The 14,148-nt window shown below is 35.5% G+C and overlaps 1 protein-coding gene across 5 annotated transcripts in view; it reads left to right on the forward strand.

The window, feature by feature from the left end:
- LOC140445839 (NAD kinase-like) overlaps nt 1-14,148 on the forward strand; it is a 156,645-nt gene that overhangs the window by 34,964 nt on the left and 107,533 nt on the right. The window lies entirely within an intron of this gene.

A 14,148-nucleotide genomic window follows, 5' to 3' on the forward strand; every position in this document is an offset into this window, starting at 1 on the left:
TATCAGATATTCCTACTGGTATAGAGCATTGTCATACAGAAAAATTTTATCACTCGTTAATGTCAGGTTCAGGTTTTTTGAAATCTAAGAGAACTTCTTCCTCGTAATAAAATAATACATTCCATATTATCTTTTATGTTGAATGTTAAAACCAACATCTGTTGGCTTCGGTGACTGCTTCAATTGCATACTCTGACGTTTGAATTCGTGTTCGTAGAGATAACATCACGATTGGTGATAGTTTAGAACAATGTTGAAAACATTACTTTTTTCGAGTAATCCAAAGGTTGTTACACTTTTTAAAGTGGCTATTTGCATATATGCTGATGACGGTCTGATAATACCGAAAACGTTCTGATGAAAATTGTAATCCTTTTGGATATTTTCATTATTTTAGTAATTTTATAAATGGTATAAATTTACACCAGAAGCGTTTACTTCATTGCAAGTTTTTTGTAAACTGTGGTATACAGCCTACTACTGGGAACCTTATCTTAAGATTACTTTTTTGTTGATAGCGCATCAAATGTAATTGTTTGAGAGAACACAAATTGTTCTGTTCATCAGTAAATAGTCGTAGAATGCACTTAGCACCAACAAGTTTGAAGAGGAAGTTTGGCAAGCAATTATGGTAATACAAGTAACAACTATTTTGAAATTGTGCCTTGTAATTGTTTGATAATGATCATTAAATTACAGATTAATTTTTAAAGATCCTAAGAGTTTAAAATGAACTGATATGAAAATATTTGAATGATTTGGTATAAAGATAACTTCAAAAAGTGATTAACGTGACGTTACAAAATAGTGGGGTGCATTGCTATAAGAAAATTGAAATATTTAATTATTTAGGTTATCTGCTTTCCTGTGTCTTATAAATTCCACGCGATTGTCTTTAATTACTGTCATAAAATAAAATATGTCTTTACTCTTTCTACGTTTGTACCTACAAATCAATCATAAACGAACTTGACCCATGAAATAATTATTACTCTACGATGTACTTCAAGTACAATTATGGTTTAATTATGGGTAATAAAATTCTAAGAAACAGAATAGTGCCAATGGGAGTGGTGTATTATTCAGATAAGTGAGAAATAACCATAAAGGGTGTCCCAAAATTTACGCAAGGTTTAAATTCAGCGCGAGTTATATAAATTTGGTAAAGACCATGCTGGTCTGAGACTCTGCGAATAGGTAAGCGCCAAACTGAGTAGGATTCTTCGCAAGACAGACTGGATGGGGAAGTTCTCAGATAAATAGACAATAGAAAAGATGTAAATAAACATCCGAATCACTACTGGGTCACCATTCAACGGTGTAATTTGTGCTGCGACTACTACGTCCCCCAATTCTGAGGGGTCCATTATGCTTATAACATCAGAAAGCTGGCGAACTCTGGGAGATTACAGCCTTGACAGGGTACTGGTTCACTGTCTCTCTCTCTCCAATGGCACTACCGCCCAAGTCAAGCCTTGGCCTCTTCCAACATCTGTCTTCAAGCATCCCTTGCCCTTGTCGTTTCCATCCAAACGAGGATGGAAACGACTATTCTTCCAATCCTCACTTAAAAATTTAACTGAACCATTAACTTCACACTGCTACACATTTTCTATGAAAAGGGACAAAAACAGAAAACTTTACAAATTTGGTCATGGACTCCTTGACATCTTCTTCTGTAGGTACTTGTTTTCCGGCATCGTACCTACTATCTTTGGTTGACGTTGCAACCACCTGGCTAATTGCTGATCAGATAGTCGATGTTTATTTCTATACATCCTCTGGATTCGATTTCTGTCGAGGATGTCTTTTATTTTTAGGAGTCTTCTTGTGGATTGGTGGGAAAAATATAATGTGCTGTTCTCAGCTACTTCCCTTAGTGGTGTATATTGGAGCCTCTCCTGGATGGTTGCGTTTGAAACTCCATCCTCCCATGATGCACCGTCGATTAGTCAATAACACGACGTCTCAGTCCTCTCTTGTTTCCTCCAGTTGATTTCTGCTGTTAAACTCCATACTGGAACTGCATATTACATCACCGACCTAACGTAGGCCTGGTATAATTGGATCTTCTTGACCTTCGATAGGGGACTTGTCCTGAAAATATAAGGTTGTGTTAGTTCTTTAGCTACATTTGCTTTTAACTTGGTTTCTTGAACGTGTTTCGTGAAGTTTAGTTTCCTGTCGAGGTGGACTCCTAGGTACTTGACTGATGCTTCCGAGTGGATGATGTTTGCTCTCATCGTGAGGTCGACCACTAGTGGGACGAGATGCTGTGTGAAGATGATGAATTGTGTCTTCTCCGCATTTATCCGTGAATTCTGAGATCCTCTCCAAGTGGTTTTCTAACGTCTGGACTGTCCTTCTGTCCTCTTTTCCTGATGTGTAGATTGCTGTGTTGTCTGCATAAAGTGCTGCATTTGTTCTTGCATCTGTTGGTAGATCTGAAACAAAAATGTTGTATAAAATGGGCGATAGAATATTGCCCTAAGGCATTCCTTCCTGAACATCTTGCATCCTGGAGGTCTTTCGGTCAACTGGAACTTGAAAAGTTCTGTTAGTTAAATATGAATCACATATATAATGACTGTGTGGAGGTTTTAAACTTACTCTGATCTGTGAACAAAACGGTCTTCCTGTCATCAAGAAAGAGAGAGAGAGAGAGAGAGAGAGAGAGAGTCAACATACGTGCTCACTAGCTAAATCTTGGCGATCTGTGATCAATAGTAAGTAACAATGAATGTCATCTACTAGCCAATCCGGCTTTAACGGTCTTCCACTGACGGTTAAAGCAGAAATTCTGGCATTTCTGGCAGTTTTGTGTTGATTACTTAGTCAATCACTTGTTCATGTTCGATTTCTTAACACCTATTGTCAAATAAAGCGCTCATTAATTTGGCTTGTGGCCTTTTTTCTGTCATGGACATGCTTTCTGATGTATGGTACAATTTTCCTAAATCTTCTAACCATTAGGCTAATTGTTGACTATCACTACTGTTCTATTCATGGTTTTTTAGCAAATAAGTTAAATATTGATCTTACCAACTACAAAGACTATAAATAAAGATAATTACTTCTTCTTCAGCCTTCATTTATCCATTGTTGGACATAGGCTTCCTTCAATTGCTTCCAAGCTTTTCTATCATTTGCAATTCTCATCCACTGCTTTCCAGCTACAGCTGTTATATCGTCTATCCATCTCTTTTTGGGTCTTCCCACGCTTCTTTTTGTTTCTCGAGGTCTCCAGAATGTCACGTTATGAGGCCATCTGTTGGTGTCTTGTCTTGCTACATATGCTAGCCATTGCCATCTCAATGTCGCTATTTTTTCCATGATGTCGGTTACTTTAGTTCTTCGACGTATTTCGGTGTTAGGAATTTTGTCTCTGAGGCTTATATTTAACATGGCCCGTTGAGTTACTCTTAATTGTTCTGCCATTTTTCTTGTTATTGCCATAGTTTCCAATCCATAAGTTACAATCCCTTTTCGGCCCAATTTAGTATTTTGAAGACATTTTCTAATGCCGAAGTAAATAATTTGGGTGAGATGGGTGTGGTGATAATTACTTAACCAGCAATAATTGAAAGGATATGAAAGGAGGTTTATTTATTTATGTTCTAAAATGTTGTTGGTTAAAGTATGATAGTCTCTACAACAGGCAATAGCAGGGTTTTACATTTGAGCTGTATTTTATAAAAGCTAAAGGTTTTCTATACATTTTTTAAGTTCTTTACAACATATAGTTGGAGTAATCATTAACTTTATCAACCGTAGAGTTATTAAATGAATGTTAAGGACTAGAGTCTTATACTCACAATCCGTGTTAAGTTGTTGTAGATATTTATTAAGAGGAAGATTAGGCGACCGGTTTCGCTGTTTTTCGAGACTTGTAAATAACGAAATCTGTTGCGCAATCTTTCTCTTAATAAATATCTACAACTTAACACAGATTGTGAGTATCAGACCCTATCATAGTCCCTAAAATTCATGAATATGTGGTCACACCAGCAACCTTTTCATCATTAGTTATTAAAAACATCAGGGACACTTTATGTCATATTAAATTCCTAAACTAAATATATAGTATATTAATTAATTAATAAGACGGTGTTATATACTATACCTCGAAAAAAAAATCCAATTAATGCATGAGTTATGTCATAGTCATGTAATTTTTCATTTTGGAGATCGAACTGGCCGCACAGGTTACCTGATTTACCTCCATTCGATTTTATCAAAGTCTTTCGTTTAGACATTAAGCACACACGTTACATACTTTAAATGAAAAAAGTAACTGCGGTATTAGCAAAAGTCAGCCTCATTTATCCAAATTGTCTATGAAAACATTAAACAAAAGTTGTAAACACTTTTGTGTTTTATCAAAATGACAAATTACCAAATTTTGGGACACCCTTTACAAAGCTTATGATCGGTACGAGTGAATATTGGTTATTCAGAATCTCCAAATAACCTGCTTTTGATTAAGCTATCGAGTGCAAGGCAACGCTTAATGGGTACTTAAATTTTTTGATTGAATTTTTGCACCCAATTCGGTTCTTTCATAATAAATACAATTCTATCATGCAAAACAACCATTGGCGTACACTGACTATACTTTTGGATATATTGAGAGACTTGCGGAGGAGAGCTGTCTTCCAGACATTACCACACACCGTCTCTATATCGATAGGTGCTGTACTTGTTCAGTTTTGTCTATTTAAATCAATCTTTTCTAGCTCTAGTTCTATATATCTTCCTTTCTTGAATCCATGTTTTTCTGGATGACTAAACTTTGTTCATTATATCTTTCTAGTTTTTTATGTACTTATTAAAGTTTTAATATATTCCAACAAGTAGATTGCTCTGTACTATAACTTCATGCGTTTGTTCAATATTATATATAGGTAGGTACTTTAATATTGTTACATGCGTTGACCTGGTTATCCAGTTATCTTACGTTCTCTCTCTTCAGTCCCGAGCCCCCGGAGGGAATGTAGTGGTCATCGTGATGTCGTGTATTGTCCGCCTTCAAAGATCTCTGTCTCTGATCATTTCTTTTAACTCATGCATAGGTCTTTCGCATATTCCGGTAATTTGGTCGATTCATCTTGTTGGGTATCTTCCTCGTGATCTTAGACCTTTTATCTTTCCTTGAATAATAAGTCTTTCCATGTTTTCTGTTTCTGCCCTCATAACATATCCAAAGTATTTTCATTGTTGGAGATCAACTTTGCTGGAAAGTCGTTTGTTGAACTTTAACTCATTTAAAATTGATAATTATATCTATTTTCATCGACATTATGCCGTTTAATTTAATACTCTTAAGTGTGTTAGGTACCACTTATTGTACGCAAGAGAGATACCTCTAGGAATAATTAAAACGATCGAAAATATCTACCAAAACAACACAATGAAAGTAAAAGTAGAAGAAGAAGCTGGTAATGGGATAAGACAGGGAGACTCCCTGAGTCCTCTATTGTTCAACCTAATTATGGATGAAATAATCAAAAAAGTAAGAACTAAAAAAGGATACCAAATGGGAGAAACACAACTTAAAATAATCTGCTATGCAGACGACGCAATACTACTCCCTCAAAGTGAAGATGATTTACAACGTATGCTGCACCAATTTAATATAACCGCCAGAAAATTTAACATGTTAATTTCCCCAAAAAAGACAAAATGCATGGTTACAACAGCAAATTTACTAAGATGTAAATTGGAGCTGGAAGTGATGGAGTTTAAATATCTAGGCATCACATTATCTAGCTACGGAAAGCTCGAAACTGAAGTGGAAGATCAAGTGAATAGAGCAAACATAACCTAAATGAAACAATATGGAGCAATAAAAATATCGGGAAAGAAACGAAAGGCAGAATTTACAAAACAGTCATCAGACCAATAATGACATACGCGGCAGAAACAAGACCGGGACAGAGCAAGACCGGGACATGGGACAGAGCTAGAAGTACAGATATACGACGTAGATGCAAGGTGGAGAACATCAAGAACTGGGTAAGAAATAGAAGAGTAGAATGGATCATATAAACCGAATGACAACAAATAGAGTCGTAAAAAGGGCAAGAGACGGTTCCCCAATAGGAAGACTATCAGTAGGAAGACCACGAAAACGATGGAACGACAACTTACTGAAGGCACATTGAAACACAGACAGAGTCATGTCTATATAAAAAGAAAAAGAAGAAGTGTGTTATCTAAAAGGAAAACGCAAGTAGTATAGTAGCGCAACTACTACTCAATTTGGGATCAACTTTGGGATCAGCACCCCATCTCTTGCAAGTGACACATTTAAGGAGATTGATGCCTTTCTCACATCTTTTTTTACATATTGGATATGTTTGGACTATAGTAATTTGGGGTCTAGGATTATACCAAGATATTTATACTCACTGACAACGGGTATAACATATCCTGACAGGTTTACACTATCAGGCGTACGTATCCTATGTCTTGAAAAATATCATAATGGCAGATTTTTCTGGGGATATAGTTGGTTCATGGTTTTTAGTCCAATTATCCACTAGTTTCACGATGTGTTCCAGAACCTTCACACAATCGTCATATGAATCACGGATGGAATAAATACATATATCATCGACATACTGAATACATTTTATGGAATCAACAAAAATTCTGTGTATCTTCTTCTTCTTATGGTGCCCTATGCAATTAGTGGATGTTGGCAATAATTCTTCTCGGCCTTGTGTGGCTCTAAAGAGTGCATGGGCATCGAGTTTTGTCCAATCCCTTATGTTTTTAAGCCATAAGTATTTCTTTCTTCCAATGTCCTGTTTTCCTTCTATCTTTCCTTCCATAATAAGCTTTAAGAACTGGTACTTGGAATTTCGAAATATATGACCCAGATAAGCAGTTTTTCTTCTTTTTATTACTGGCAGCAATTCTCGTTCTCTGCCCATTCGATTTAATACTTCGACATTTGTTGTGTGATCTGTCAAGGAAATTTTAAGTAGTCTTCTAAATACCTACATTTCAAAGGCCTCCAATCGATTCATAACATTGGCCTTTATGGTCCAGGTTTCTACACCATATAGCAGTATGGAGTAAATGTAACATTTTACAAAGCGATATCGAAGCGTTAAGGCTGCTGTTGCTTAGCAAGGTTCTCATATTAGTAAATGCTGTTCTGGCTTGCTCAATCCTGCTACGTATCTCTATGTCTGGATCTAGATTTTCAGTTATCCAACTACCGAGATATCTGAACTTGGGGACCTTTTGGATGTTCTTATTGTTTACTCTTATATTTATTTGCATATTTCGTGTTCTGCTAACCACCATTACCTTCGTCTTGTCTGTATTAATCTTCAAGCCCAGTCGTTCTCCTTCAGTGTTTATTCTATCTATTAGTCGTTGTAGCGCTTCTTGGCTATCGGCTATTATGACTGTATCATCAGCATAGCGAAGATTACTAATAGTCTGTCCGTTGATTTTGATTCCATCTTCAGTGTCACTTAAGGCTCTATCGACAATCATTTCAGAGTAAAGATTAAAAAGGAGGGGTGACAGAACACAATCCTGTCGTACACCTTTTTCGATTGAGAAATATGATGTAGATTCCAGTCCTACTCTCACAGATGCCACTTGATTCATATAGAGGTTCTTTATGATTTTAAGGCCATTCTCATCTATCGAACGTTCCTGGAGCAATCTTACTAATTCTGAATGATTAACACAATCGAACGCTTTCTGGTAATCTAGAAAGTATAGTAAGACATATTTTTGCTGATCTCTGCATTTCTGAAGTAGGGCAGTTAAACTATAAAGTGCTTCTCTTGTGCCAAATCCTTGTCTGAAACCGAACTGTGTGAGGTTAATGTCTCTTTCACATCTTTTGTATATTCTTGTGTGAATTATCTTTAAGAACAGATTTAGGACCTGGCTCAATAAGCTGATCATTCGGAATTGGTCGCATCTATTAGCTTTTGGCTTTTTTGGGATTGGTATAAAGGTTGATTGAAGCCAATCCTGTGGTATTTGACCGGACCCATAAATGTCATTAAAAAGATCTACAAAGCCGTCTATATTGTCTTCACTCAACATTGTTAGAACCTCAATGTATATGTCGTCTGGGTCTGGTGCTTTCCCCATTTGCTTTGTTTGATTGCCCTTACAACTTCTGACTTTAATATTTTGGGGGAGGTTTCACTTTTATATTCACTTTCAGAGTTTCTTGTAGTGTTGTCTGAGTATAGCTGCTGTGTGTAGTTTCTCCAATGTTGAAGTAGATCCTTGGGATCAGTAATTAATTTATTGTCCTTCACAATACTGTTAAAACTGCAAGGTTTTGTATGACCTGTCACTTCTTTAACGAGTTTATTTATGTTAAAGTGGTCATGTTTTTCTTCCAATTCCTCCATTTCTGCACACCTGTCTAGCAGCCACTGTTCTTTAGCTTTGCGACACTCTTTTCGTATTTGTCGGTTAATCTGTTGATGTTTGGTTCGGTCTTTGTTTTGAAATGATCTGCGGTCGTCCATCATTGATAATATTTCGACAGTCATCCAATTCTTCTTTTTGTACTTTTGGGAAGCGATCAGAGACTTGGTGGTGGTTACGATAGCTTTTTTAATACAATTCCATTTGTCTTCTATACTGGCCGGTTGTTTAGATCTTGCCGTGATATCCGCTATTGCCTCATTTAATTTTTCTGTGACTTTTAGTTTAACGTTAAGTTGTTTTAAGCTGTTTATATCAATTTTCATTATGGATTTTCTTTTAATTTTCTTAAGTTTAATTTTCAATTTTCCTACTACAGGATTGTGATCAGATCCGATATCTGTTCCAGGGTACGTTTTTACTCCATGCAATTCGTTTCTGTATCTCTGATTAATCAATAAAAAATCAATTTGATTTTTTACGATGTTGTCATGCGTGTGTTGTGGAGACTGCCAGGTGTAGAGTCTCCGAGGTGGCAGTTTGTACCAGGTATTCGCAATGACTAATTTTTCTTCTTGACAGAACTGGATTAGCATATCACCTCTCTCGTTTCGATCTCCTAAGCCAAAGTCACCCACGACATCTTCAACACGTCCTCGCCCTACCTTCGCATTGAAATCTCCCATTATTATAAGTGTGTGGTTCTTCTTGATCAGTTTCATTAACTCCTTAATCTCTCTGTACAATTGTTTTACTTCATTTTCAGGCTTGTCCAAGGTTGGTGCATAGATTTGTATAATGTTAAGGTCAACAGGATCGGCTTGGACTTGTAGTAGTGCTGCCCTATCTGAGTCTGCCATGAAGTTCCTACTGATTTGTTTAAGGCTGTGTTAACTAGAAATCCAACTCCGTTATAATGATGGGGTAGTTTATTTCCTGAGTAATATAATGTCGCTTTTTCTTTAGTACATTTACCACTCTTAGGCCATCTGATTTCGCTAAGTCCTATGATGTCTAGGTCGCATCGTTTCATTTCTTGTATTGTGTTGTCTAGTTTACCGGCGGTGTAAAGACTTTTAACGTTCCAAGTACCCAGTTTTAGCTTTGGGGTTTTTCCCACTTTCGGGTGGTTCCTAGCATTGTTTTTCTTCGCGGAGATTCTTAGCACCCCTTGGCCACTTAAGGCCTACAAAGAACTAGGGGCCGTTGCTTGCAATGTCTTTTCCATCCTTGTCTTTCTTGGGATATCCTTGGGGACCTTTAATACGGTGGCTTCCCATTGCCTTCCGTATTCTTATGCCGTTGAAATCCTTTGTTCATCCGCCTTTTAGAGACAGTTTCCCACCCTAAGGACAAAGAGTGCCCTGTCTCACGTATGCTTATCCGCCCTCTATCCAGAGACCGTTGGCAAGGTGAGTATACTTGCCGTGTATACTTGCCGAAAATATGTTAAAGAGAATCGGGCTTAATACAGACCCTTGTGGTAATCATGTATGAGTTATTCTTGGACCATGTAACTGATTGGTATGGTCTCTGATATATAAAGTTCGGTTGCTAAAAATATTTACTGTATTAGCGGATAAACTTGTGGACAACCCCAGTTCACATAACTTTGAATGGTTACTGTTAAATTAAGAGTCTTAAGCGCCTTTTAGGTCTAGAAAAAAACAGGCTAAATATTTATTTTTAGAAAAATTTAGTTGGATATGTTATTATCTTGTATCTATGTAGACATTTGGAACCGAGGAATTCAAGAATTCAAGCTTATCCACTTACCATAAACTTTTAGTACGTATTTATTTATTAAAAGTTTTTTAGTTACTTTGCTATTTTGAAATAGTTTTCCGCGTAATTGTAAATGCAAAACATAACATATAATGATCAATAAAATAATAAAAACGTAATAAACAGACGTATATTTTGATTTACATATAAAAAATCGTTAAAGAATTTTGCATAAAACTACTAAATATGTTGAATAATATAATTCGCATAACAATATAAAAATGGATGGAATATTTTAAACACTAGATAATAATTAAGTTATGGACTGGTTTGTGATATAAAAAATTAAATCTGATAGAACGCAGTAGTATTAATTAGTATTTTATGAAATAAACATTGCTTTGTTAGTTAAACTGTTTTTTTAAACATATTCCAGTACTTGCGATTTATTTTTATCTAGATGTGAACAGAAGATCAATCACAAAATCTTTCGGATAAAGTTGTAGTGTCTTCATGCTATTTTGAAAGCTACAAAAATCATAGATTTTCTCGTCATATTTTTCACAATTTTTTTAACCTAATTTATTTTAACCCTGCACTGGTGGCGTCCCAAAACAATACTGGTGTATTATCTAGCTTTACTTGTTTATAACTATCGTATCAATTACAATAAAATGTAATTTGGGCCCAATAAATAATATAACCTTCCAAAATAATTAATAAATGATGGATGTTCATGAATTGTGAAAAATAAAACAAGGGTTCATGTAAATTATCTTTTATTTTATTAAGAGTACAAAAAATTAAAATATAAGATTTATTTATCAAACTTGATCCTATGAGTTGCACTTTTAAACATTTTGTGGGTGCAATATACAATCAGGGCACTGAAACTGGGCATGTGTTAAATAAATTTTTTGCACATTTAACAAAAATAACGAGTTTTACTGTCTTCAACGCAAAAACTACATCGTTTTTTAATATTTAAATTTTCGGAATTACCTCTTGGAAGTTTACTTGAAGTTCCAGCCACTTCTTGAGCTGCGAATAGCTGGAGAGATATTTTCCATCCTGGAGCGACGCTTAGCTTAGATGCTGGTCGATTAACTCTGCGCCCAACCGTTTTATGTATATTCTACGAAGCACATTATCATTTTGATTATTGGCCAGATATATAATTTGGGAGTTTATTCCAGCCGCATTCATAAGTGAATAAAAAATCACCATTGGACATCTCCGGGTATTTCGAGCTACATTATACGTGGCACAAAGGTCGTCAACGGTGTCGACCCCACCTTTAGTTGAGTTATAAAACTTTATAATCTCTGGCTTTTGTTGATCATCTGTTGATTCGTCTATTTGATCATTATTGTGCATACTTGAGGCCAGTATGACATTTTTTACCTTCTCCGGTACATAGGATACTATTGTAATATTTTCTTGGAATCTAAACAGCCTAGAATAAACAGGTCGATGTTTGGTGTTTATAAACTCCAACGGTAATTGTCTTTTGTTTTTTCTCACTGTGCCAACGTATGTCAGATTATGATCACGACGAAGTTTTGTAATAAGCTCAAAGCTAGTAATCCAATTATCACACGTAAGGTTTCTTCCAGTACCCGATATTGGACCAATTAATCTCTCGACAATAATAACTGGATCATTTTTTAAATGAAAGGATCCCTCTGGTTGTAAACCAACATCTGGTTCTAGATTTAATGTATATCTAGTTTTTGCATTAACCAAGGCAAAGATTTTTAACCCATATTTATTCGGTTTGGAAGGAATAAACTGTTTAAAACCGCATCTTCCCCGAAATGCCTCAAGTTTTTCGTCTATAGTGCCATGCTCGCTAATTGTGTAGGCATTTTTGCAATTTTTTACAAAACTTTGCTGCGACATGGTTAACCAAAATATTTCAACCCCGCTGCCATTTCGCTCCCACAACTCTTCTGTGCTTAACCGATTACTTTTCAAACACTCAGGTAAATAGAGCAATCCTAGTAAAGCTCTTATTTGGATCACATCAGTATTTTTAGCAGAACGAGCTCTGTTATATATCTCTTTCATTTGATCTATATATTTGTTCGTACTTTCAACAATAATGTTTAAAATATCTTCGGAAAAAAACAAATTCCACAATCAATTATGGATTTGGCATTCTTGCCATATGCTTTTATACCGGTAAGTGAAAAACTTTATTAAATTGGCGAGTTCTTACCGTTTGCACCGGGCAGTGTTTTTTCCAGGCTGCTCCATCTTTGCCTATAAAAGTAGCAATCCGTGAAACTTGTGCTCTTATTACATTAACTTCGCAATCATCGCCATCATTCTCTTGTTCAGTATCTGAATTTGAAAGATGTTCCTCTATGTTATCTACTTCATCCTCTGATTCAATGACATCAAAATGTTGTTCTGTGTCGGTTTCTATTTCCTCAAGCAATTGAAGTAGACGACTTTGCTCCGTTTCATAATTCATTGTGCTAAAAATAATAAATTTGACTAAGCAAAATATAAAATAATACATGTTTACATAATAGAATACATAATATCACCAACATTACTCACCACTTGTAAATTAAATTCCAAGAAACGAAAATAAAACAACAGTTACTTGATTTACTTAAGTGGTGGCGCGAAGTCTAATGAACCCAAATAGTCTATGACAATAAAGGTAAAAATTTGGCAAAAGTTCTCGGCTCGATGGTCGATGCAATAATAAATATTAGTAAGGTACCAAGAGCACAAAGTTCATAGTTTAAACCCCACTCTTTTTATACCGTCTAGTACGACGCTTGGGTTTGAGAGACTTGGCGCCACCGCTGCAGGGTTAAGAATCTGTTCTTTTCATTTGAACAATAAGTCAAATGTATGTCTATTACATAATGGTCATGTAGGGAAAACTTTCAATGAAGGTTCCCTTTATTTAACTAAACCTTCAATAATGACAGGACATAAATTCAATTAATGTTTAGAGATTACTTAATATCTATTTCAGTTTGATCTTTAAATCCAGATATTAAATCTGTTTGTTTATACTGTTTTAATCTGCACACTTTACCACTAACCTCGAACAGCTTACTCCCGAGCACGTTGGAATGCACACTTAGTCTCTCTTTATATTTTCCGCTGAATTTGGAGATTTCTTCCTTGATTTTAGGAACTTTTAGGTCTCTTCCTATAATTTCATTGAGCTCGTACCAGGAAGCATTCACTATCATTCGTAGAACTTTATTTTGAAATTTTTGAAAAATGTCCATAACTATAAACGGGTTTTATTATAGACCTGTAGATAAGTTTTTTGGTTTAGTTGCGATTTTCTGTCAATCATCCAGTAGATTTATGTGGGTTTACTCCAAGTTGCTACCTTTTAGTAAAGATAAGCTTCCGCCAAGTCAGTCTTTTACCCAAATGTTTACCCAGATATTTTGTGGACTCCGCTTGTATTCTTCTTTGAAAGTAATCTTTGAACGTTCATGCCATGACATGGCTCTTCTGCCTTCTCTTCTTCGGCCCTCTATTTACACTTCAATTAATATTCGTAGCAGGTTATATTTGTCATTTCTTATTATGTGGTCCAGGTACAAGGTCTTACTTTTCTTAATCGCAAACCAGCAAATATTTGTGTCATTGATCTTGTTTCTCTCTCTTATTCACGCCGCAAAATACTATAGGGAAATGATAGGACAAGGTTTGAACTTGAATTTAGATCCTTGGTGAATTTATAAATAATATTTTTTATTGTATTTTTGACCCTTGAAAAGCGTAATTTTACGTTTTTTTCTGTTTTAAATTGTTTCTAACTCGAAAACGATCAATTTTATAGAAAAATTACATGAGACCTATTTTGTTTAGAATAAATTCATTGTTAGAATTTGTTTAAAAAAATTTGAAAAACTTTTCGCCTGGGCGACTTCTAAAACCTTATTTTGGGGTATCTCATGAAAATGATTATGTAAAAAAATCTCATGGGAATATTTTTCCAAGCGAGCTTTTCGCCTTGTCTAA

The sequence above is a fragment of the Diabrotica undecimpunctata genome, chromosome 7 (genome assembly GCF_040954645.1).
Source record: "Diabrotica undecimpunctata isolate CICGRU chromosome 7, icDiaUnde3, whole genome shotgun sequence".
NCBI classification, from domain to species: domain Eukaryota; kingdom Metazoa; phylum Arthropoda; class Insecta; order Coleoptera; family Chrysomelidae; genus Diabrotica; species Diabrotica undecimpunctata.